Below are 25,931 nucleotides of genomic sequence, written 5' to 3'. Positions count from 1 at the left end.
GATCTCGGCTATTCTTCGGTATTAATCTCCTAATTTGTTACTTTATGTCCCCCTGATGAATGCAATATTTCTATGTCTATCCCTCTCTTTCTGACTCATTTCGCTTAGCATGATACTTTCCATGTTGTACCACTTGTATGTAAATTTCATGACTTCATCTTTTCTAACAGCTACATAGTACTCCATTGTGTAGATGTACCAAAGTTTCTTTAACCAGTCATCTGTTCTTGGGCACTCAGGTTTCTTCCAGTTTCTGGCTACTGTAAAGAGTGCTGCAATGAACAAACAAGTGCAGATGTCACTTCGACTATACATTTTTGCCTCTCTGGGATATATTCCCAGGAGTGGTAGATGTCACGCCACTGGCCGAGCAAGTGAAAACAGAGATAGATAAATGGGACTATCTTTTTTTTTGTTTGTTTGAGTAGAAACTTTCTTTCTTTTTTTTTCTATTTTTTTCCCTTTATTTTATTTTATTTTTTTTAAAGTTGTAGATTTACAATTTTTTGTGCTTTGGTTTCAATTATACAATGATCAGATACCCATCCCTCCACCAGTGCCCATTTTCCAACACCATGCATAATATCCCTCCCACCCCCATCCCCCCATCCCCCCTGTCTCTGTGGCAGGGCAATCCCCTGTGTTCTCTCTCTCCTTTTGGGTGTTGTGGTCTGCAAAAGAGGCATTGAGTGGCAAACATGTTCAGTCCATAGTCTACTTTCGACATGCATCTCCCCTCCTGGGAGGATCCTCCAAACATCCTTTATTTGGTGCTCCATTCTCTATCTGAACAGCCCTTTCCTCTAGGATACCCGGCTGGCCTCTAAGTTATGGAGTAATCCTCCTGGTGCTGATCTCAGCTATTCTTGGGTATTAATCTCATACTTTGTTACTTTATATCCCCCAGATGAATGCAATCTTTCTATGTCTATCCCTCTCTTTCTGACTCATTTCGCTTAGCATGATACTTTCAATATTGTACCACTTGTATGTAAATTTCATGACTTCATCTTTTCTAAGAGCTACATAGTACTCCATTGTGTAGATGTACCAAAGTTTCTTTAACCAGTCATCTGTTCTTGGGCATTCAGGTTTCTTCCAGTTTCTGGCTATTGTAAAGAGTGCTGCAATGAACAAACAAGTGCAGATGTCACTTCGACTATACATTTTTGCCTCTCTGGGATATATTCCCAGGAGTGGTATTGCTGGGTCAAATGGGAGCTCAATTTCTAATTTTTTGAGAATCGTCCATACAGTTTTCCAGAAGGGCTGAACCAGTGGACATTCCCACCAACAGTGAAGGAGTGTCCCTTTCTCGCCACATCCACGCCAGCATCGGTTGCTTTTGTTCTTTTGAATGTGGGCCAGTCTCTGAGGTGTGAGATGGTATCTCATTGTGGTTTTGATCTGCATCTCCCTGATGATTAATGATGTAGAGCATTTTCTCATGTGCTTTTTTGCCATTCGGATTTCTTCTTTGAGAAAGTTTCTGTTCATTTCATTGCCCCATTTTTGGATGGGGTTGGATGTTTTCTTCTTGTGGAGTTTAACCAGTATTTTGTATATCCTGGATATCAACCCCTTGTCAGATGTGTATTCGGTGAATATCCTTTCCCATTCTGTAGACTGTCTTTGTATTTTGGTCACTGTTTCTTTGGAGGTGCAGAAGCTTCTTAGTTTAAGATAGTCCCATTTATCTATCTCTGTTTTCACTTGCTCGGCCAGTGGCGTGGCATCTTTGAAGATACCATTAGCTTCAATGTCATGGAGGGTTTTGCCAACTTTATCTTCAATGTACCTTATGGTTTCTGGTCTGATGTTGAGGTCTTTAATCCATTTTGATCTTACTTTTGTACATGGTGTTAGGCAGAGTTCTGAGCCTATTTTTTGCATGTAGCCGTCCAGTGATGCCAACACAATTTATTAAAGAGGCTTTCCTTACTCCACTTCACATTACTTGCACCTTTATCAAAGATTAGATGAGCATATGATTGAGGAGAGATGTCAGTGTATTCAACCCTGTTCCATTGGTCTGCAGTTCTGCCTTTGTTCCAGTACCATGCTGTTTTAATTATTACTGCTTTGTAGTACAGTTTGAAGTTCGGGAGGTTGATTCCTCCCATTTTCTTTTTCCCAAGAATTGCTTTAGCTATTCGTGGGGGCTTATTGTTCCATATAAATTTCAGGGGTGTTTGCTCCATTTCTTTGAAGAATGTCATGGGTATCCTTATAGGGATTGCATTGAATTTATGCAATGCTTTCGGTAGTATTGCCATTTTGTCAATGTTAAGTCTCCCGACCCATGAGCAGGGGATATCTTTCCATTTCCTCATGTCCTCTTTTATTTCCTGAAGTAGCGTTTTGTAGTTTTCTTTGTACAAGTCCTTTACTTCCTTAGTTAAGCTGATTCCTAGATACTTGATTTTCTGGGGCACAATTGTGAATGGGATTGTTTTTTTCATGTTGCTTTCTTCTCTCTCACTGTTTGCGTATAGGAAAGCCATGGACTTTTGGGTATTGATTTTATAACCTGCAACTTTACTATACGAGTCTATTGTTTCTAGGAGTTTTTTGGTGGAAGTTATTGGGTTCTCTAAGTAGAGTATCATATCATCTGCGAATAGTGAGAGCTTGATTTCTTCCTTTCCTACCTGAATGCCCTTAATATCTTTTTCCTGCCTAATCGCTATTGCAAGTACTTCCAGTACTATATTGAACAGCAGTGGAGAGAGTGGGCATCCCTGTCTCGTCCCTGATCTTAGAGGGAAGGCTCTCAGTTTTTCCCCATTGAGGATGATGCTTGCTGTAGGCTTGTGGTAGATGGCTTTAATTATGTTGAGGAAGGTCCCCTCTATACCCATTTTGGCTAGGGTTTTCATCATAAAGGGGTGCTGGATCTTATCAAATGCTTTCTCTGCATCTATTGATATGATCATATGCTTTTTATCTTTTCTTTTGTTGATATGGTGGATTATGTTGATTGATTTCCGAATGTTAAACCATCCTTGCATCCCTGGGATGAATCCTACTTGGTCATGGTGTATGATCTTTTTGATGAGTAGTTGGATTCTATTTGCTAGTAGTTTGTTGAGGATCTTTGCATCTGTGTTCATCAGGGATATCGGCCTGTAATTCTCTTTCTTTGTGGTATCTCTGTCTGCTTTTGGTATCAGTGTGATATTTGCTTCGTAGAAACTGTTTGGAAGTGTTTTTGATATTTCAATTTCGTGGAAAAGCTTAAAGAGCATTGGGAGTAAGTCCTCTTTAAAGATTTGGAAGAATTCACTAGTGAATCCATCCGGGCCAGGACTTTTGTGCTTGGGGAGACTTTTTATTACCATTTCAATTTCCTTGATGGTGATAGGTCTGTTCAGGTATTCCAGGTCTTCTTGGTTCAGCCTTGGGAGTCTGTAGGAGTCTAGGAATTTATCCATTTCCTCGAGGTTTTGATGTTCCGTGGCATAAAGCTTCTCAAAGTACTCCCTGAGGATCCTCTGAATTTCTGTGGTTTCTGTTGTAATGACCCCCTTTTCATTTCTGATTCGGTTTATTAGGGTTTTCTCTCTCCCTTTCTTTGTGAGTTTTGCTAGAGGCTTATCGATCTTGTTAATTTTCTCAAAGAACCAGCTCTTGGTTTCATTGATCTTTCGGATTGTTTTTTGGGTTTCCATCTCGTTAATCTCTGCTCTGAGTTTTATTATTTCCTTTCTCCTGTTCGGGTTGTGCTCCTTTTTTTGGTCCTTCTCCAAGCTCTTAAGCTGTGAGGTTAGGTTACTTATGTGTGCTCGCTCCTCCTTCCTGAGGAATGCTTGTAGAGCTATAAACTTTCCTCTTAACACAGCCTTTGCTGTGTCCTAAATGGCACTATCTTAAACTAAGAAGCTTCTTCACCTCAAAAGAAATAGTGACCAAAATACAAAGACAGTCTACAGAATGAAAAAGGATATTCGACGAATACACATCTGACTCGGGGTTGATATCAAGGATATATAAAGTACTGGTCAAACTCCACAAGAAGAAAACATCCAACCCCATCAAAAAATGGGGCTATGAAATGAACAAAAATTTTCTCAAAGAAGAAATCTGAATGGCCAAAAAGCAATGAGAAAATGCTCTACATCATTAATCATCAGGGAGATGCAGGTCAAAACCACAATGAGATACCATCTCACACCTCAGAGACTGGCCCACATTCAAAAGTATAAAAGCAACCGATGCTGACGCGGATGTGGCGAGAAAGGGACACTCCTTCACTGTTGGTGGAAATGCCGACTGGTTCAGCCCTTTTGGAAAACAGTATGGACGATTCTAAAAAAATTAGAAATTGAGCTCCCGTTTGACCCAGCTCCTGCATTCTTTCCCCACATTCTTCTCCCTCTGTCTCCCTTGCTAGTCTCTCTGTGCTCCATTTTGCTACCATGGTCTCTCTCGTCTCTCTACAACTCCCTATATTGGGGGGCAGCAAAATCAACATAAGAAAGTCCTTCCTTTGCTTATGAGCAAAATACCACTTAAAGTGTTTTTCTCCTTTCCTTAGTCCAATAACTTAATTAACATCTTAATTCTACTTCTTATATTAGTTATTTTGTATGGACACAGTAAGAAATACATTGAGCTTGTAGGTTGGCTCTCCTGGGGACATCTTGCCAGAGTCAGACTACAGTGCTCAGGCCGGATTAAACATTCCTAATGCTAGCAGGGTCTGAATCTAGTTATTGCCTTTTGGACCATGACAGCATTTGTCCATGACCACGCTCCTAATTTATAGTTAAGCATTATGGCACTTAGGCCAGGCCCATTTTGATGCCAAGGTAGCACATAGCTTACAGCTTGCCCTGGGTCCATCCAGTCCCTCGTCAGGTCCCTGCTTTTGGGGTGCTAGGAAGTAAGGGCAACTGAGGCTTAGGTTGAGAGAACAGATGCTCAGGAGGTAGTATTTTCTGGAGTCAATTAACTCCCAAGTTACAAAAGCATAGCATTAACTGTCTTCTCGTGCCCATACAAAAAGGACATTGCTCTGAATTAACAATGCAAAGGACTTATGAATTAGAGAAAAACAATATTTACAAGTCAACAGAGCACAAATAAAGAAGTTACAAGTAAATACAGAGGAATGGGAGCACTGTGATGGGAGTAACCTAATAAACCTAAGCTCCCTGTGGCAAGGCAGAAAGGACAAACCAATGTTATCCTACAATCAACTAATTCACATTCCCCATACACCCAGCATAAAACTAATTATGTGAGGTAATAAATATGGTCACTAACCATAATCGTGGTCATCATTCTGTAAAATAGACACATATAAATTCAAAATACAGTAACCATAAAACTTACACAATGTTACATGTCAATTTTACTTCAATAAATTTAGGGGACAGAAGGATTATCAGGAGTGTTAGTAACAAAAGTGTATATACAGAGTTCTGTAAAGAGAGGAACAAGAAGTTTTAAATTAGGGATAAAGAACCTAAAACTAAAACAAGAGACCTCCCAGATTTTGGAAAGAACAAATCAGGGTAAGGCCCTCCCGTTGATCATCGATTTGCTCAAGCGGGCCCAGTAACGTCTCCATTGGAGACTTTGTTGTTACTGTGTCTGGCATATCGAATACGTCACGGGGAGCTTGCCAGGCTCTGCCGTGCGGGCGAGATACTCTCAGTAGCTTGCTGGGCTCTCCGAGAGTGGCGGAGGAATCGAACTCGGGTCGGCCATGTTGGCTGCGTGCAAGGCAAACGCCCTACCGCTGTGCTATTGCTCCAGCCCAGGGTGGTTGAACAAACATACCTAAAACATGTAATGGACCGATTTCAATCTCAGGTAAGGTTGCTAATGGCACAATTTTCTGTCCTTTGCCCTGTCCTATTTAACAATGTTATCAAAAACTTGGGTGAAGCTGAGAGGAAGAGATAAGAAACATGGAAAAGGGAGCTCAGATAGAGAAGGGAGCACCAAATAAAGGGTGTTGGGAGGATCCTCCCAGGATGGGAGAAGCATGCTGAAAGTAGACTATAGACCAAACATGATTGCCACTCAATGCCTATTTTGCAAACCACAACACCCAAAAGGAGAGAGAGAACAAAAGGGAATGCCCTGCCACAGAGGCAGGGTGGGATGGGGGCATAGGGGGTGGGAGGGATACTGGGATCCGTGGTGGTGGGAAATGGGCACTGGTGGAGGGATGGGTATTTGATCATTGTATAATTGAAACCCAAGCACAAAAATTTGTAAGTCTACAAGTGTACCTCATGGTGTCTCACTAATAAAAACTTTTTAAAAAAAGAAGAAACATGGTAATTAGGAGGGGGAAAAAATCTCAAAATGTGGCAATGGGATTAATGTAAGAAAATAATTCTAGTCTGCTGTATTTAAATAGTTTTTTAAACTAACTGACCAATATCACAGGCAAGAATATAAATATATTTATATGTATATATACACACACACATATATATATGTAAATAACTGGGGCCTAGGATGTGACTCAAACAGAACAAATTTCGTGCATGTGTGAGGTCCTAGGCTTGATCCCAAATACTACATTCCCCCAGCATCACAAGCTGTATCTCTAGTAGTCCCCAAGCAGCCTGAGCTCTGCCCCCCAAAATGAGAAAGTATTTGGGGGGCTAAGTGCTCAAAATGAATCAGTGATGTGGTATGACTATCTCCCATATCCCCAAAAGAGAAAAGAACAAATTCAATTTTAACTACATCAGTATCTAAAGAGAATGATGATTCATATCATACCTAGAGAACAGTGTATTCTGTTGTAGGTACCACACTTTAAAGATAATATTAAGATAATATGGAAAGAATAGAGCATGTTCAGAGAACAGCATCCAAAATAAAAAGGGACTAAAACACAAGTGATATGAGAAATAAATGGGTAAATTGAGAGTACTTAAACTTAAAGAGACTTCCCAGATAGCACAATTTTTTATAGAGTTGAAAAGTTGCTGTGCAGAAAAGCAATGAACACTTATTTAGTACCAATAGGCAAAACTTAGACCAAATTCTATTCCTTTTGGTTTTTAAAATGTAATGGAATCTGTGGTACAAAGAAATGAATGTTAATCAATTCTCCCTAAGAAAGATATGAGTTAGATATATGAATCAGTTTTACAAAATCTGACTAAGACACACATAAATAAGGAAATACTTAAATAGGAAAAAAATCTATGAAAACACACCCAACCTCACTAGTTATTAGAGGAATATAAATTAAATAGCATTATAAAATGATAACATTGGGGGGCCAAAATGACAGTACAGTGGTTAAAGTGCTTGCCTTGCATGCAGCCAACCTGGGTTCGATTCCTATATGGTTCCCTGAGCCTGCCAGGAGTGATCTCTGAACACAGAGCCAGAAGTAAGCCCCGAGCACCACAGGTGTGGCTCCAAATCTAAAAAATCAATAATAATAATAATAAAATATTAAATTAAAGGTGACATGTGTAATCTTTTGGTTGTTTGAAACAATATCTGAAGCATAGGGTAAGCCATTAAGGTTCAACAAAACAGTGGATGGTTGTTCATTGTATTTTGTCTAGAGTTTTGTGCATAAGTTTAAATAGTCTCAAATAGCATATAATTAAATCATAAGCCTATTTCTAGTTTGTACTTTCAAGATACTATATACTAAATTAAAATCTAAGGTAGGTTTTGGTGGGCTTTGCTGCTTTTGTTTTAAAATAAAAAGCATTAACAAAATATCACAAAACTTTTTAAAATCTTACATATGTATCCACCCTGGTCACAGTATATTTCAGCTTTTTGTGTTTATGAATGTACCACAAGTCTGATCATGTTCCCAGAAGAAATATCATAAATATTCCTATAACAAGCATTAATAGAGACTATAGTGATCTGGTCAATCAAATGGCTTTTTTCTTTGCTTTCCTTTTGGGAGTCTCCCTAGCACTGCTCAGAGGCCCCAGGATGACTCAAAGTTTCTCACTATAATGTGTGATGCTGCTTGGGGCCAGTGGTGCTGGGGCAACCAGGGCAACCATAACAGTACTCAGGGGCCACAAAGGCCATACCTAGTGATGCTGGTGAAAGCATGAGGTTCCAGGGATTGAATTTGGGGCCATAAGTATACCAAGAATGCATCCCAGCCCTTTAAACTATCTCCTGGGCCCCCAGTAATATTCCATTAATAATCCCCATAAATTGAAGCCCAAGCCCCTGAATGCAAAGCTAGGAGTAAGCTCTGAACACAACTGTGTGTGACTCAAAACAAACAAACAAACAAACAAAAGAGAAACTGTATAAATACCAATTTTCAAAAGAATCAAGTTAAACCTAAAACTACACATGATAAAATCTATTTTTCACTGATTATTATGAAAAGGCACTTCAGAATCTTGTAGTTACTTTGGGCGGGGAGGTGTAGTTTACGTTGCACCCTGGGTGTTTGGTGGTCATTCCTGGCAGTGTCAGGGATGGAACTCAGACCTACTACATACAAAGCATGAGGTCCAGTTCTTCAAACAATCTCTCCTGCCCTTGCAAAAATTTAATGTCATTTTTTTTGGTTTGGGTATCATACCTGATGGTGCTCAGGTCATACTCCTGGCTCTGTGATCAGGGATCACTCCTGGAGGGTTAGGGGACCATATGAGATGCCCTATATGGAACTCAGGTTGATGTAGGCAGGCAGGTAGATAGGGAAGACCCCCCTTCCAAGGCAATGGCAGTAAATCTAATGGAAAGTAATAGCCCTGACCTCATGGAGAACTAACTGGCACCAGTCCACCAATCTGTGACAGACCTTGAGGAGGCTGAACCCCTACAGGGATGACAGAATAGCACAGTGGTAGGGCGTTTGCCTTGCACGCAGCCAACATGGCCAACCCGATTTCGATTCCTCTGCCCCTCTCGAAGAACCCGGCAAGCTACCGAGAGTATCTCGCCCGTGCGGCAGAGCCTGGCAAGCTCCCCGTGACGTATTTGATATGCCAAACACAGTAACAACAAAGTCTCCAATGGAGACGTTACTGGGCCCGCTCGAGCAAAGAACCTGAAAGAGATTCACCAGAAACTGCAAAGCTGTTCCTTTGACACCTGACCAACATCACCTCCCCAGAAAAACTCCAGACTAAGGCATCCTTAAGAATATGCATATATAAACCAGTCTTAAAGGCCATTTCAAGGCTTCTCTGCCTTTGGGGAAGCCCGCACTCTCCCTTGAGTGTGTTTCTCTCTCTCTCTCTCTCTCTCTCTCTCTCTCTCTCTCTCTCTCTCTCTGTGTCTCGCTGTGTCTCTCTGTCTGTCTCTCTCTCCCCGCACCTCCCTTTCAAAACCTCCAAATAAAATCTGTTTTACTTCACTGCTTGTCTACTCCTGAAATTCTCTTCTGCAAGGTGAGACAAGAGTCCCCAAAACCCCAGGTAAGGCCTGGGACTGGCCTCTTCTTTCCTGCAAAGAGCAAATCCTCGCTGCAGTCTGAGTCCCTGGCTCCCCAAGAAATCGGGTGGTGGGTATCAACCCCCTGTCAGGGGGTGTCTGACAGACCAAGAGAACTTCAAGTGTGGCCTGACAGCCACCTAGTGGGACTGGCGGGGCTCAGGCCCGTGCCAAGCAGGGGTTTATCGGCTCATCGCACACTTGACCAGTCCTAGTCTTCCCAGCAGGTCCCAGGTGCCTGGGGCGGATGGGGAGGAAGTGACCATCTTTCTCCTCCCTGCTTCACACAAGTCACCTCGAGAGGCCCACCAACATTAAGGTTGGTCTCATGCAAGGCAAGAACATACCCGCTATACTATTGTTCCATAAATTTTAATTAGTATATTTCTATTTCAGATAAAATCAGTGTAATTTCTCATTCCAAAGAAGCCTGAGAAAACACATTATGAATTGTGAATTCTGTTTTCCTACACCAGTTTATAAAAGGGTTTCAGTGTCTTAAACATCTACTTTGCTTTTCTGGTATCTAAATGAAGAAACTGAGAACTATGGGATTTCCAGTGTCAGATTGTTTTTAAAAAATCGGAAACAAGATACATTCATAAGGTCTTAAATAAGGCAGAAGTTTGACACTTTCTTTAACCACTTAAAATTGAAGTACCTTTAAAGTCTGTGAAATAAAAATCAACATCGTCCATCTTTACACCTCTGGCTCAAGCCTATGAAATAAGAAAATACTTAATATTCTGTCCTTTATCTTACAGTTTCTCAATTATTCCCAGTTAAATTCCCTTATCCCTTATCCACAAAATGCTGAGGAAATTTTTATAAATGACTAAAGTTGTTAATCAGGGTAGTTGAGGGCAGAAAACTTACATGGAGAAAATTTTCTTCAGAATGTTTTCCCTCTGGAAATGACCAAACAGCAACATGAAAGCCAGGTAATTTGCGATTGGTGTAGTCAGTACGAGATGCCTTCTGCTAATTGGTTGAAAATCTAAATGCCTACAGCTTAGATGTCCAACACTTATAATCACTTCTATTTCCCACTCTAACAGGCTCAGTAGTGCCCTCAGGTCCCACCTCCCAATGATGACCAACTGTCAGGCTTCAACAGAATTTACTTAACTGAAGTGGGGAAGGGATAGATGAGAGTGAGTAGGGCACTTGCCCCACCTGGGGCGGACCCAAGTTGGATCTCAGTCCCCCAAAATGAGCACCACCAGGAATGAGGACAGAGCCAAGAGCACATTAAGTTGTGATCCAAAAACCAAACGATAAAACAAGGATAAAAGAATTTAGAGAACCCCAGAGATAGTACAGCATGTAGGGTGCTTACCTTGCATGTGACTGGCCTGAATTTGATCCCCGGCACTCCATGAGCCCCACTAGGGATGAACCCTGAGGAAAGAGCCAAGACTAACCCCTAAGCACTGTCAGGTGTGCCCCCTCCCACCCAGTAAAAAGTAAAAAAGAAGAATTTAGAAACTGCGTCTCCACTTTCAGTGACCTTGAGCCAACCCCTACACTTCATCAGATTTGGGTGGGGTTTTCTTTTTGCCACACCCTGGCTCTGCACTCAATAATCAACTCCTGGCAGTGCTCAATGGATCAAATTAGATGCCAAGGATCAAACCCCTTCAGTATTGTGCAAGGCAAGTAGTATCACTTGCTGTACTATCTCTTACCCACTGTATTATCTCTCTCTCCCAGATCCAAGTTATTTTGAAGAGAGAGGTGATGAAATATAATTATAAACATATATTGATTCATTAAAATTTAGAAATGGAGAGATAGTACGGCAGACAGGGAACTTGCTTACTAGATGATTTCTCTGCTGTCATAACCTTTTAAGTTCCCCCCAGCCCCACCAAAACGCAATTCCTGAGGTCAAAGCCAGAAGTAAGCCGTGAGCACAGCCAGGTGTGACCCAAAAACTAGCAAAAATATTTTAAAGGGAGGTGGAAAGACAGGGAGATAACTCAAATGGCTGGGGAGCAAGTTTTGCTTACCTAGGTTCCACCCAGAACACAGCAGGGTGTGGCCCCCAAAACAAAGCAAAGATTCTCTTTGTTCATCTTCCTTCACTTTAGAGTACACCTGAGGGTGTTATACAAGCTCCATTGCCTCAGGGTTACTCTGAGAAGACTGACTGAATAACCTCAGCATTTTTCTGTTATATACCACCCAGTGGATTTGTACCTGACCTTCCAGTCCTTAAAGTCCCTTGTAGTCTATGAAATTATTGCTGGTTGCTAGACAAAGTGTGGAGTGAGGGAGGTAGTCTCGAGAACAGAGTCTATCTCAGCCTTTCTGCTTGACCCACCACACAGTCTCCCACACTCAGAAATGCTTGGCTTGGGAAAGTCTGGTAAAGTCTCCTGCAAGCATCTACATGGAACTGACATTAGCCCCACTAGGCAGCCATCAGGCTGAGCCTGGAGTCCTCATGTTCTGCTAGACTCCTAGATGATTCCTATCATACTCTAGGATCCATGGACTCAGTATAGAGCTAGGAATTACTCTTCGCAGGACAGTCAATCCTAACCTTTACACTGACGTTCTGAGTCTTTTGGATTTTCCCTCACAGAAAAGAATTTCAGGAGGAGCCAAAATAACAAGAGAAATTTTATTCAATAGCACAGCGGCAGGGCGTTTGCTTTGAGTGCAGCCTGCCCGACCGAGACGGGTTCGATTCCTCCGCCTCTCTCGGAGAGCCTGGCAAGCTGCAGAGAGTATCTCGCCCATACGGCAAAGCCTGGCAAGCTACCCGTGATGTATTCAGTATGCCAAACACAGCAACAACAAGTTTCAAAATGCTAGTTGATGGCCAACGGGAGGACAGTGTTTGTTTTGTTTTGTTTGACAATTACTTAGAAAGATGTGAGTGGAACTGGACAAAAAGTGAGTGGGGAGGAAAGGGCTGGCTCCAACCCCATCCCTTGGAGATAAAAGGAGATAAAGGGATAGGCATGATAACATTTTAGTAACTGAATTGCATGCCATATTGCCTAAAGGAGAGAGAGCAAGTGTGTGTGTGTGTGTGTGTGTGTGTGTGTGTGTGAGAGAGAGAGAGAGAGAGAGAGAGAGAGAAAAGAGAGAGAGAGAAGACTGCCATAGAGGCAGGCTGGGGTGGTTGTGGTGGGAGGGAAACTCAAACACTGGTGTTGGGAAATGTACACTTGTGAATATTATATGTACACCTGTTGGAATATTATATGACTGACCCAATCATGAACAACTCTGTAACTGTATTTCATGGTGATTCGATTTTTGAAAAATGATATGAGTGGGAGAGAGGTAAAGAAATATGTGTTCAACGGGGATATGGTGCTGCCAGCAAGTCAATCTGTACCTGTGAGGCAAGTGCATCAGCAGCCTGATGGTGTCTTCAGACTTCTAGATAACCCAAAATTGCTGCTATGCCTTTGGCCAGACCCCAACAATTTGGGGCCAAGTTTACCAAGAAAGTAAACGGCCAAATGTTAGGTATGTGGGAGATACACCCACAAACCACCTCCTGCTCACCTACATAATTGGAGACAAGGTCTCTCTGGTTCCTGAACAAACTGCTTAATGGCCATGATCGCAGAGACTCAGAAACAAATCTCAGAACCCAGCGTCTTTTGGCAGAAATGTGTCCGTCCCCACAGTATGTTACTGGTGCCAGACATCCCAGGTGGGAATAGGTTTTGTGCCTTGGCCTATTCCCTCTGGTGACTCGGTGGCTGCCATCCTCCAGACACCAATGGACAGTCAGGTTTGGGCCTGGGGTGACGAGACACGCGGGACCTCATGGGATGGGGCTGGAGCTGGCCCTTTCCTTCCCGCCCCAATGAGACCCCCAAGTCGTCTCCCACAAACAACCTCTCTGGCTCCTGATCAAGCTGCTTACTGGCCATGATCCCAGAGACTCAGAAACAACTTTCAGAACCCAGCGGCTCTTGGCAGAGATGCATCTGGTCCCCACAGTAGGTTACTGGTGCTGGGTCACACCAAGGGGGGAAAGGAGTGCTGTCCCTCTGCCTGCTACCCCTTGGCAGCTCAGTGGCTACCATCCTACAGAGGTCATTGGGTAATCAGGTTTGGGCCTGCAGTGACGAGATTGGCAGGACCTCAAGGGATGGGGTTGGAGCCAGCCCTTTCCTCCCCACCCCAACAAGACCCTGAGTTGTCACCCACGAACGACCTCTCTAGCTCCTGATAAAGCTTCTTAATGGCCATGATCCCAGAGACACAGAAACAAATCTCAGAACCCAGCAGGTTTTTGCAGAAATGCCTCCATATTTAATTGTTAATATTTTGAAATTCCAAAATTGCGCAGCCACAACTGTGGCCACGTGACATATGGTATTCATAACCGGCAATAGAAAACAAATTGTCTGTGGTTGCCTTTTCGGCAGATATGAGTGTTGGGGTAAAATCCCAAATAATGGTGGGTTTGGGGTCGAAATATTGAATGAAATCAAAGTAGAGAGAGAGAGTAATGTGGAAATCATCTGCCCTGCAGGTAGAAGGAGGGTGTGGGATGGGGGGTAAATTGGGGTTTTTGGTGGTGGAAAATGGGCACATGTTCTCACACTGGTTCAATAAATAAATTTATAAAAAAAGAAGAGTGATATTGAAATTTATATTGATATTGAAATTTAAATTTTTTATGTAGGAGTACTGCTATTTTATTCAGCCACTGATAAGCTGAATGAATTTGGCATGAACTACACCTTACTTTTTTTCATAATTTTATTTATTTATTTATTTTTCTTCTTATATTTATTTATTGAATCACTGTGGGAAAAGTTACTAAGCTTTCACGTTTAAGTCTCGGTCATACAATGATCAAACACTTCTCCCTTCACCAGTACTTATTTTTCACCATCAGAACCCCAATATACCCCCCTCCCACCCCTCCCAATGCCTGTGAGGCAGATGATTTGTACTTAACTCTTCTCTACATTGATTACATTCATTATTTCGACAAAAGATGCACCATTATTGTTGAGAATTTCCCCACAACAATCAGAATTGCTGAAAAGGCATTGTGAAATACTTTGTTTTCTATAGCTGGTTATGAGAATCATATAATAGATTTCTGCAAAGAGCCAGATAATTACGAGATTGGTCTCTGTGTGTCTGGTGTTATGGCTGTGCCGGACAGACCCTCGTGGGGGGCAACTCCTGACCTCGGTAGGGCATGAAGGATGAGCCGGTACCATCCCCCTTCCCATGAGACTGCAGTTGCCCCGTCACTGCTGGCTCATACCTGGCTTTCCAATAAGCTCTGAGGCTGCAGCCACCTTGCTGCCGGAGGTGGGGGGTGGAAAAGGCAGAGGGAGCGACACCCTTTCCCTCCCAGGGAAGCATGGAGCCATAGTTTAACGCATGGTCCATTCACTTTTCTGCCGCAAGCTGCTGGGCTCTGGATTAAGTTCTTCTGCCTCTGGAGCCATGGCTGTGCCACAGAGCCGCTCGCAGGGGGCAACTCGTGACCTCGGTAGGGCACGAAGGATGAGCCGGTACCGCCCCTCTTCCCATGAGACTGCAGTTGCCCCATACTGCTGGTTCACACCTGGCTTTCCAATAAGCTCTGAGGCAGCAGCCACCTTGTATGTGGTCCAGATGCATTTCTGCCAAAAGCCGCTGGGTTTCGAGATTTGTTTCTGAGTCTCTGGGATCATGGCCATTAATCAGCTTGATCAGGATCCAGATAGGCCGTTTGTAGGCAGCAACTCGGGTTCTCACTGGGATGGGGAGGAAAGGGCGGTTCCACCCCCATCTGGTGAGGCCCCGTGTGTCTTGTCACTGCAGGCCCAAACCTGACTGTTCAGTGGCCTCTGGAGGATGACGGTCACCGGGCCGCCAGGGGGAACAGGCCAAGACATGAAACCTATTCCCACCTGGAGAAGCCCAGTGCCAGTAATCTACTGCAGGAACTGGACACATTTCTGCCAAAAGCCTTTGGGTTCCAAGATTTGTTTCTGAGTTTCTGGGATCATGGCCATTAAGCAGTTCGATCAGGAACCAGAGAGACCATGCCTCCAATTATATAGCTGAGTCAGAGGTTGTTTGTGTGTGTGTCTCCCACATACCTAACTTTTGGCTATTTACTTTATTGGCAAACTTTGCCCCAAGTTTTTGGGTATGGCCAAAAGCACAGCAGCAATTTTGGGGTATTGGAAAGTCTGATGGTGCCATCAGGCTGCTGCTGCACTCACCTCACAGGTACAGATTGATCTGCTAGCGGCACCATACCCCCGATTTTGAAATTTAAATTTGTATTGAAGAGCGATAGCACAGTAGGTAGGGTGTTTGCCTTGCATGCTGCTAACCCGGTCAACCCGCGTTCAATTCTTCCTCCCCTCTCGGAGAACCTGGGAAGCTACCAAGAGTATCTCGCCCACACGGCAAAGCCTGGCAAGCTACCCGTGACGTATTTGAAATGCCAAACACAGTAACAACAAAGTCTCACAATGGAGACGTTACTGGGCCCACTCAAGCAAATCCATGAACAATGGGAGGACACTGCTACAGTGCATGAAAAAGGAAAAAAAGTAAGGTGGAGTTCATGCCCAATTCAATCAGCCTAATCAATGGCTGTATAAAAAGCAATACTCCTACATTAAAAAAAAAGAAACGTGTTCAAGATAGAACATTAGCTTGAAAGAGGAAGCAAGGAAGCAAAGAGACATAGAAAAATATGTCTTCAAGGGAGAACACAGGCTTGAAAGAGCCAGCCCCAAATGGCTTTTGGAAGAAGGTTATATACAATTTCTCCAAATGTTTTTTTTTCTGTAGTTCTAAACATTCATAGAAATTAGCCTGGGTATTGTCACAGGGAAAGCTTTGAAGTTGTCTTTTCATAATTTCATCCCTTGCATTGTTGATGGTCCCTTCATCATCTCATCCCTTGCACTGCTGAATAAATAGTAATACTCCTACTATTTTCATAATGTTATAAATTCTTCTGTAGCTTCTGGATTTCTGTAGCTGAGTGGTGCCTCAGTTTTTCCACTCCAAAGAGCTCACATTTGCATTCACCTCTGGGCTACTTCAAGGCTAGGCAATCTCTTCTTAAATTTTATTTCCCAGAAGTACATTGCCAAGATTCCCATACCTATCTGTCTACAACAAAATTATGGCTCAGCTAGGAATCCCAAGGTAAAGGGATCCTAATGACAAACATTATGCTTATTTCAGGGTCCATTCAGGGAAACTCCTCCCTGAATCGTCATGTCAATCAATGGCCACTCTGTACTTGGCTATTAATCTATCCCAGGGACTTGGGGTATCTAAACCTTAAATCCTGGAGTTCCAAGGGACCCAGGTGAGAATCACTATAGAAATAAGTGGGAATCATGTAGGAAGCATATTGCAATAGCATTATGTTGTATATAGCACTGAGGGAAAAATGCGGACGGCCACATATCAGAAGAGCAGGCCTTCAAAATAAAGAAAAAGAAGAAGATTCTGAGAAGAAGGGGTAGCAGATTGCTCCTGGCTGAAGGGAGCAGGTGGCTAAGAGCCTAGATTAATTCCGGAGGCTGACTGGAGCTGGAATAGCTCCAAGAATGAGAGCTATTTTCATCAGAAGTGGGGTGAGGCCAGCCGTGTTCTCTAAGGTGCAGGCCCTTGGCTGCTCCTTGAATGATTGACTACTCTTACCACAGGCTCCAGAGGAATGGATGATCCAGCTCAGAGCTAACGGGGAGATTATAGGGGCTGGTCAATGGAGAGAAGGGAGGATTCACAGATAGATTCATGGGAAAAGACAGCAAATAAAGGTGAACAAAAAACAAAGATTGCTGGAGAAAGTACAGCAAGTAAGTCACTTCTCTTACATACAGTCAACATGACATCGATTGCGGCATCGGATATGGTTCCCTGAGCTCTGACAAGAGTGATCCTTGAGCACAGATCCAGGAGTAAACCCTGAGCATCACCGAGTGTGGCCCCAAAATAATCAAAAATCAAAAAATATTTTTAACAACATCATCCAGAAGCAACCCCAGGAATCTCCAAACTTTGTTGAAGCTGCATCGAGGCCTTTGTTGAGGCTGCAGAGCAGCTAATGGTGCTGCACCCTAGGGACTTTGATTAGTTTTTGAGGAAACTGATAAAGGAACAAGAGCTGCTAGTGGTTTCCCATCATCTCTGATGCAGAAAGTTTCATCTTGTTTAAGTAACACTAAGCCCAACTTCCTCTGGACTGCCAGTTGGATATCTTTGACAATCTAGAGCAGCACACACAGAACTCACTGGTGCTCCTCAGACTGATGGAGCAGGGCACCAAGGTTCTGACCACCAACTAGAGCAATCTGCTGAAGATCTTCAGGCAGCAGCAGAGCAAGCCCTTGAAGTCTTTGGACTTAAAGATCAAGACTGAGGTCCTTCAACAGACAAGATGGCAATCAAATATGGAGTTCTTCATAGTCATTGCTCATACACAGATTCCTGTGGGATTATATGGGATCCCTTGGATAAGATCAAGATGTAATGGAAGTTCTCCAGAACCTGTACATGTTACACTGAGTCTTTTCTTTTCCTGGACTATGGAGAGGAAAATAGGGAAAAGATATTCCAGGCCCATTTTCTTTATTCAGTGTCAAACAGGGTGGATCTGGAACACTAATGCTGGTGTGCAAGGAGAACAAAGACCTTCAAATCCCAAGCAGACATGATTTTTTTAAATTTTATTGGATCACCGTGAGATAGTTATAAGCTTTCATGTTTGGGTTACAATCAATCACACAATGATCAAACAACCATCCCTCCACCAGTTCACATTCCCCACCACTGATACCCCCAGTATACCTCCCCTTTCCCGCTCTCCCCCGGCCTCCATGGGAGACATGATTCCCCATAATCTCTCTCTACTTTTGGGCATTATGGTTTGCAATACAGACTCTGAGAGGTTATCATGTTTGTTCCTTTATCTACTTTCTGCACACATCTCCCATCCCAACTGATTCCTCCAGCCATCTTTTTGTTAGTGATCCCTTCTCTATTCCAGCAGCCTTCTCCTCTTTGCTCATGAAGCAGGTTTCTAACTATGAAGCAATATATCTGTCCCGTGTATCTACTATCCTTAGGTGTCAGACTCATGTTATGTTGTTTTATATTCCACAAATGAGTGCAGTCCTTCTACAACTGTTCCTCTCTTTCTGACTCATTTCAATTAGCACGATATTCTCCATGTCTATCCATTTATAAGCAAAGTTCATGACTTCATCTCTCCTGACAGCTGCACAGTATTCCATTGTGTAGATGTACCAACGTTTCTTTAACCAGGCAGACATGATTTTTGCATGGGATCAAAGCCATGTATTCTGCAGACCATTTTGTCTGTTTTCTGGGATATGTGCAAGACCTTGCCACTCAGGCTTACAATGTCCATGCACTTATCCAGTGAACAGCTCCACATTGTTTGGCAAGATTTCAAAAGATCCATGTGGGGTATGGCCCTCAGACTGGATGAAAGAATCCCTCTGTGTGTGTTGCACTCTGGAGACATGAAGTGCACCTGTGTGGGTTGATGAACATTAGGGACTAGAGAGCAATAACAGACCAGTGCTCTTCCCGACTCCCATGGGACAAACTCTCTTTGTCAAAGGACTTTTTCTAATGAAAGGGATAGCAGGTGAAGACTGTCCAAGCAACAATAGTTCTCACAGAGAAAATAAAAAATTAGACACATTTTACTCTTTAGATGTGGAAATATGTTACTGTGAGAAATTATCTTGAGAGCAGTTTGTTCCATTGTTAAATTGATTCTCCAGACAATGGACTGTGCTGGTGAGAACGGTATGTCTTTTTAAAGAATCTCAGTTCCCAGAACTTCTTTAGAATTCCACCTATTTAGTAATTTTCCTTCCAAAGACGTGACAAGTCACACTGTTGCCCTGGAGTGTGGTCACGTAGACCAGAGGTTCTTTTTTGCTGTTGCTGTTTGGTCTTGGAATGAATCTTTGAAGAAATGCAAGTGGGGCACAGAATCAGGCTTTAACTTGCAGCCAAAGGAGTAACACCAAACTTTCTAAGATTTCATCCTCCTGGAACAATTACAGATTTTTCTGTTTTTATGTCTTAAAACCCTTTGCCTGGTGACTATCCCAGAATGATGCAAGCAAAACCTATAAAGTCCAGTAACACTCTCATTCATGATTGAAATTGCTGTTGTAAGGTACAGCTTTGGCTCCGTCTAAGTCTCAGAGGTGGTTTGTTTTTGACGAACGTTTTTACCAAGACTACTGATGGTACAGGACTTGCCATAGGTCACAGAAAGTTAAGAACAAGAGGGAAGATTGGGATGGGCAAGAAACAAGAGGAAAGTCAGATAATTACTTGAGACTTATCTTTTTTTCTTTTTGAAGCATCTCTTATATTATCTGGTCATAAATAAAGTTTTAACTCTGAAAGGAAAAGAAAATTTAAAAAGAAAAGAAAAGAAAGAAAAAAGAAAAGAAAGGAATGGGGCCTTACTGTTGGTTGAGTATTTCTCTTGCCTTGTTCAATCCCGGGCACCCCATATGGCCCCCACCAATGCCAGGATTTATCCCTGAGTGCAGAGTCAGGACTTGAAGCACAAGCATAAGCACAGCCCCCCGCACAGTCAGGTGTTCTCCCTCCAAAAGGAAAGCAGGGAGGGAGGAAAATAAAAAGGGTTTTAGGAAGGATGGTGAGGCCAGAGAGATAATTTAAAGAACTACAGCTTATGCTGTGCATGTAGTAGCCCCAAGTTTGATTACTAAGTAAGCCAAACCCAGCACGGCCATATGTGGACCAAAAGAAAAAAGAACAATGATGGAAAACAAATATAGAAAAGATATATAAATAATATAGATATATAAAAAGATATATCAAAATACATAAAAAGTATATATATAACCCATTATACACTGTTGGTTATTCAAGGGTAACAAAGGTCAGAACTATCAGAAGTTGAAGAGACTGAAAACCTCTGTTTTTCATGACTTAACCTAGTTGGCATTCTTCTGTTGTGCGACTCTTGTCAAATTTGAAGGAAACTATGTAATTACTACTCTTACTTTTACAGGTTCACAGAAGGTCAAGAGTTTCATTCCATCTACAAAAAGTTATAGGGATGAATCTGTAAGCATGAAGTTTGCTTCCATCTAAATCTATAATAATGTTTGCAACCAGAGAGTTGACCTCTCCTTGAACACTCCCGAGACAACAGTTTCAAGTCATGGTGACTTTAATATTAGAAGAACCCCAAATATTAGTACAACACAAAATATAATAAGTCTCCAACTTCTTTCCTTGCTTACTCCTCTTTAAAGCCATATACATCACAGTCAGGCCAGTCCCGAAGCTGCTAAGAGCATGAAGAAGAGATACTGTCACTTTAAATCTAGGAATATTCACCAAATTGCCCCCTGACCATGAATCTCAATCATTATTTGTAGTGGAAAAAGTGTAGTTTCTGAAAATAATTTTTTCACCTCTTCAAAATTTTCTGGATCAGTACAGGGAAGAAAAGGTAAAACACAATACAGTGAAAAAGAAAAGAAAAGACAGGGAAAGTTCTATAACTCCTCTTCTTTAAATATTTAGTGTGTAGATGGGAGGGTGGTTGATGTGAGGCTTCATATATGGTAAGTATATACCACTCTACCTCAGCTACATTCTCAACTACAACTTCTGTTCTTTAGCATTCTGCAGTTTGGAATGTCTTCTTTGTTAATCTGATATTGCTAAAATAGGGGTAAAAGACTAGTGGAAAAGGATAATAGAGTACCCATAACTGTCTGGGTCTTCATGTACCACAGACAGTATCTTGGTGTCATACTGAAAGAAGCTCAGTATGTCTATTTCCTCATCTGTAAAATGGGAGTTAAATTGTTTCAAGGCTTCTGGTTCAATGTAATACCCTACTTGCAAAGTGTCTGCAACAATGGTTTGCATATAATAATCACTGAAAACTATCGTTCCATTTCCTGGTTGGCAAAATAAGAGTCACAGCTTCCATCATCCCACCAAGGCCACTGGCCCTACTTTAACTTATTTTTACATGACTGAGCATATAAATGAACAAAAAAAATTATACCTCAGGTCTCCAAACTACAGCAGCCCTTTTATATGCATTTTGAGAAATTCCAGTGATTTATATTGTGGGTAGAAGAGTGTACTTATATTATCCAATGTTATACTATACACACAGGAATAAATTCACTCTGTTAATTACCACTGAAAACAGTGCAGTCTCCTGCCCCCACACCTGGCTGTCCTCGCCGGGGCCCCTTGGAGGGGGGCGGGTTGAGTTTCCCTTCCCGCCCCGAGCAGAGCCCCGGTAGCTGAAGACCTTCAGAACCAGCCTCAACCATGCTGAGACCACTCTCCACACACATGAAGGTACCGGCAGAGGAACAAAGGCATGCAGCAGGGGCTGAGATCTCCAAGCCTGCTCAGTTCTGGGCTGAGCATCCTCCACCCAGATCCTCCATCTTCCAGTAGGCAGGGGTCACACCCACCAACTGCCCCCCCCCCCCCGCGCCGCAGTGTAATCCCATCAACTGCCAAGACTCAGCTCCCAGAGCCCCAACATCTTATTATCTCATTCTTACTTTGGACAACCTGGCAGGCTACCGAATGTAACCTGCCCACACGGCAGAGTCTGGCAAACTCCCCGTGGCGTACTCAATATGCCAAATACCAGTAACAATGATGGGTCTCATTGCCTAATCCTGAAAGAGCCTTGAATTTGGCACTTTTTAAAATCTCAGGGGTAGGACGAAGGAGACGTTACTGGTGCCTGCTCCAGGCAATCGACAAACAACAGGATGATCGTGATCGTGATCATGACTTGCATTGATGTCTCTGACCCGAGTTCGATTCCTCCGCCCCTCTCAGAGAGCCCGGCAAGCTATCGAGAGTATTCGATATGCCAGACACAGTAACAACAAAGTCTCCAATGGAGACGTTACTGGGCCCGCTCGAGTTTTAATTTTTATTAGTGAAACACCATGAGGTACAGTTGTGAACATTACAAGTTTTTGTGCTTGGGTTTCAGTTATGCAATGATCGAGTACCCATCCCTCCACCAGTGCCCATTCTCCACCCCCAGTAAACTCAGTATCTCTCACACCTCCCCCTTCCCCCTCATACCATCCTGCCTCCATGGCAGGGCACTCCCTTTTGTTCTCTCTCTCCTTTTGGTTGCTGAGGTTTGCAAAAGAGGCATTGAGTGGCAATCATGTTCTGTCTATAGTCTACTTTCAGCATGCATCTCCCATCCTGGGAGGATCCTCACAACACCCTTTACTTGGTGTTCCCTTCTCTATCTGAGCTGCCCTCTCCCCTAGCATGTGTGGCTGGCCTTCAAGTCATGGAGTGAACCTCCTGGTACTGTTTTTGTTTTTGATCTACATGGCCTCCCAGATGTAACAAGTAAGAGTTTTTAAAGGCATGAGAGCATGTAGAGGGAAGAAGATAATAAAAGAAGCAGGCATGCTAAAGATGCTATACAAGAGCTATGAATAAAATAACATTAAGTTGGATTCAACATGCTACATATTATCTTCCTTCAACCTAGTATAAACTATAAATTTTCTGCTCCTGCCTGTTAACAAATTGATGCAGAAACAGTGAAATAGTGCATGATGCAGGTGAACAGCTTGGACTCTAATGAGAACGTTCTAAGACTCTTATTAATATAGTGAACTAAATAGACAGACAACCAAGAATACAAATCAGTGATTATGGCAGCATTATATTTATTAAAGAAGAAAACTTTCAGTGTAAACATTCAATTATAGACAGGAAAATTCTAAAAATGAAAATGATGACGGACCAAGCCTTGCTTTGTCAGATATTAAAACTACCATAAGTAAAATTAGGTAGTAAATAGTTCATGCAGAAAAAATGGCACAAAGTAGAGTCCAGAAATAGACTCAAATATATATAGAAATGATCAATCAGTAGGGAAAATAGTCATTTGGGAAAAACAATGAAACAACTCAGTAAGACATTCAAAAAATATAACTAGATTTCTACCTCATTTCATATATTCTGGATTAAACAAAGATTAATTTGAATCTTAAAAATTCTAAAAGAAAATGATGTGGTTATTTCATAAACAAAATGACAAACATATATAAACATTGTCTAAAAACAAGAATCAAAAAGTAAAAATAATCTGAATAGGCCACAGATATAGCATAGTAGGTAGGGTACTTGTCTTGTATACAGGTTTGATCCATGGCCCCTCATATGGTCCCCCGGGCTCCACCAGGAGTGATCCCTGAGTGAAGAGCTAGGAGTAAGTCCTAAGCATTACCAATTGTGGTCCAAAAAACAAAGGAAAAAAAATAAAAACAGTCTGGAGATATAGTACAAATGATAAGGCAATTTCCATGCATGTGGCCTACCCCAGTTCAAATCTCTGGCATCACATATGGTCCCATGAGCAACACCAGCAGTGACTCCTGGGCACAGAGTCAGAATTAGCCCCTAAGTACTGCTGAGTGTGGCCCCAACCCTCCCCCAAAGTAAAAATAATGCTAATTATTTTAAATAATTAAATGCACTAAAATGTCAGCACTGTCCTCCCATTGTTCATCGATTTGCTCGAGCAGGCCCAGTAACATCTCCATTGTGAGACTTGTTACTGTGTTTGGCATATCGAATATGTCACGGGTAGCTTGCCAGGCTTTGGCTTGAGGGCGAAATACTCTCGGTAGCTTGCTGGGCTCTCCGAGAGTGGTGGAGGAATCGAACACGGGTTGGCCTGATCGACCGTGTGCAAGGCAAATGCCCTACCTGCTGTGCTATCGCTCCAGCCAAATAATTAAATAAACATAAAAATTAAAATGTTCTAAGTGGAACTATAAGCAAGGTTGAAAGTCTACAGACTAGAAATAATTTTTTCAACATAAGTAACTGATAAGAGAATTAATAGCTGACATAAGAAAAAGTTCTTTCAAATACAAGTAAATCAGCAAAAAAGAGAAAGCATGATTCGTCCATTTGCAGAGGAAAGAACATAAATAAAAAGTAAACATATTAGAGGACACTAAAAATTGCGTTATCAAAAAACTCAAATCAAGGAAAATTTTTTCATTTATCAGATTGGTAAAGGTTAAAAAGATAAATAAAATCTCAAATTGGCAAGATTACAAAATAGACTCGAGCATTGCTGATTGGAGTACAAATTATTGCAAATTATTTTGGGTATCAATTTGGTAACTGGTATCAAAACCCTGAATATGTGACATTCAACAAATATTCTAAGAATTTTCCAAAGAAGAACATAACGAAATTTTTTAAATAAAAGGTAAAGTAAATGTAGGATCTGGAGAGACAGTACAGCAGGTAGGGTGCTTGCCTTGAATGCTGCCAATCCAGTTCTAATCCCCAACATCCTATAAGGTGCCCCACACACCACCGACAGTGAATACTGAGTGTAGAGCCAGAAGTGAACCCTGAGCACAGACGTATGTGGCCCCAAAACCAAGGAAAGGAAACTGGGGACATTGGTGGTGGAAAATGTGCAGTGTTGAAGGGACAGGTATTGGACCATAATATGACGGAAATCTAATCATAAACAAACTTTGTAACTGTGTGTCTCACTGTGATTCAGTTAAAAAATGTTAAAGAAAATTTATGGAAATATACATTAGCAATTGGTAAGAATGTGATTGAACTTCTTTTTCCCACTTTGGTTTGGTGCCCTACCTGGTGGTGCTCAGGGCCTACTCATGGTTTTGCTCTCAGAGGTCACTCCTGACTGTCTTGAGACACCATATGGGATACCTATGTTGGTGGCATAGAAACAGTGCCCTACCTGCTGAACTATCTCTCAGGCCCTGATAGAACTTCTTTAACTAGTTCTTTGTTGCAGAGTATTTGATGGCTTCCAGTTTTTATGCTATTAGAAATAACATCTGAGTAAATATCATTAGATGTAGTAAAAGTGTTTTGAGCCACACCCAGTGGTACTCACAGCTTACTCCTGGATCTGTTCTCAGAGATCACTCCTGATGGGAACAATATGAGATGCCAGGGATCCAACCAGGGTCAGTGGATTGCAAGGCAGGTACCCTACCCACTGTACTATCACTCCAGCTCCAAACAAACATATCTAAAAGATTAAATTAGTTAGATTAAAAGATGTTTTATTCTTGGATGATCATATACCCTCCACCAAAGTTAGGAATATATATTCCCATCATGTGTAAAACTGCCTGTTTTTCCTCATTTTTTTAATCCTCATTTTGGCTTATCCAACACATTCTTTTTCTTTTGGGGCCACATGTACAATGCTCAGGGATCACTTCTGGCAGACTCAGAGGATCATATGTGGTGTCAGGAATCAAACTCCAGTTCTCTGCATGTAAGGCAAAAGCCCTATCTACTGTACTACATCCCACAAAAAAGTATTTCTTTTTTGTTTTGTTTTTTGGGCCACACCCGGCAATACTCAGGGGTTACTCCTGACTGCCTTTCAGGAATCACTCCTGGTGGTGCTCAGGGGATCATATGGAATGCCGGGAGATGGAATCCAGGTA

At 42.2% G+C, this 25,931-nt stretch overlaps 1 pseudogene; it reads left to right on the top strand.

Moving 5' to 3' along the window:
- LOC130038106 (protein FAM118A-like) overlaps nt 1-18,034 on the top strand; it is an 80,152-nt pseudogene extending 62,118 nt beyond the window's left edge.
- Nucleotides 18,035-25,931: the final 7,897 nt, after the last annotated feature.

This window comes from Sorex fumeus, unplaced genomic scaffold (assembly GCF_029834395.1).
Source record: "Sorex fumeus unplaced genomic scaffold, SorFum_2.1 ptg000073l, whole genome shotgun sequence".
NCBI classification, from domain to species: Eukaryota; Metazoa; Chordata; class Mammalia; order Eulipotyphla; family Soricidae; genus Sorex; species Sorex fumeus.
This window is presented reverse-complemented; position numbering and strand designations above follow the sequence as displayed.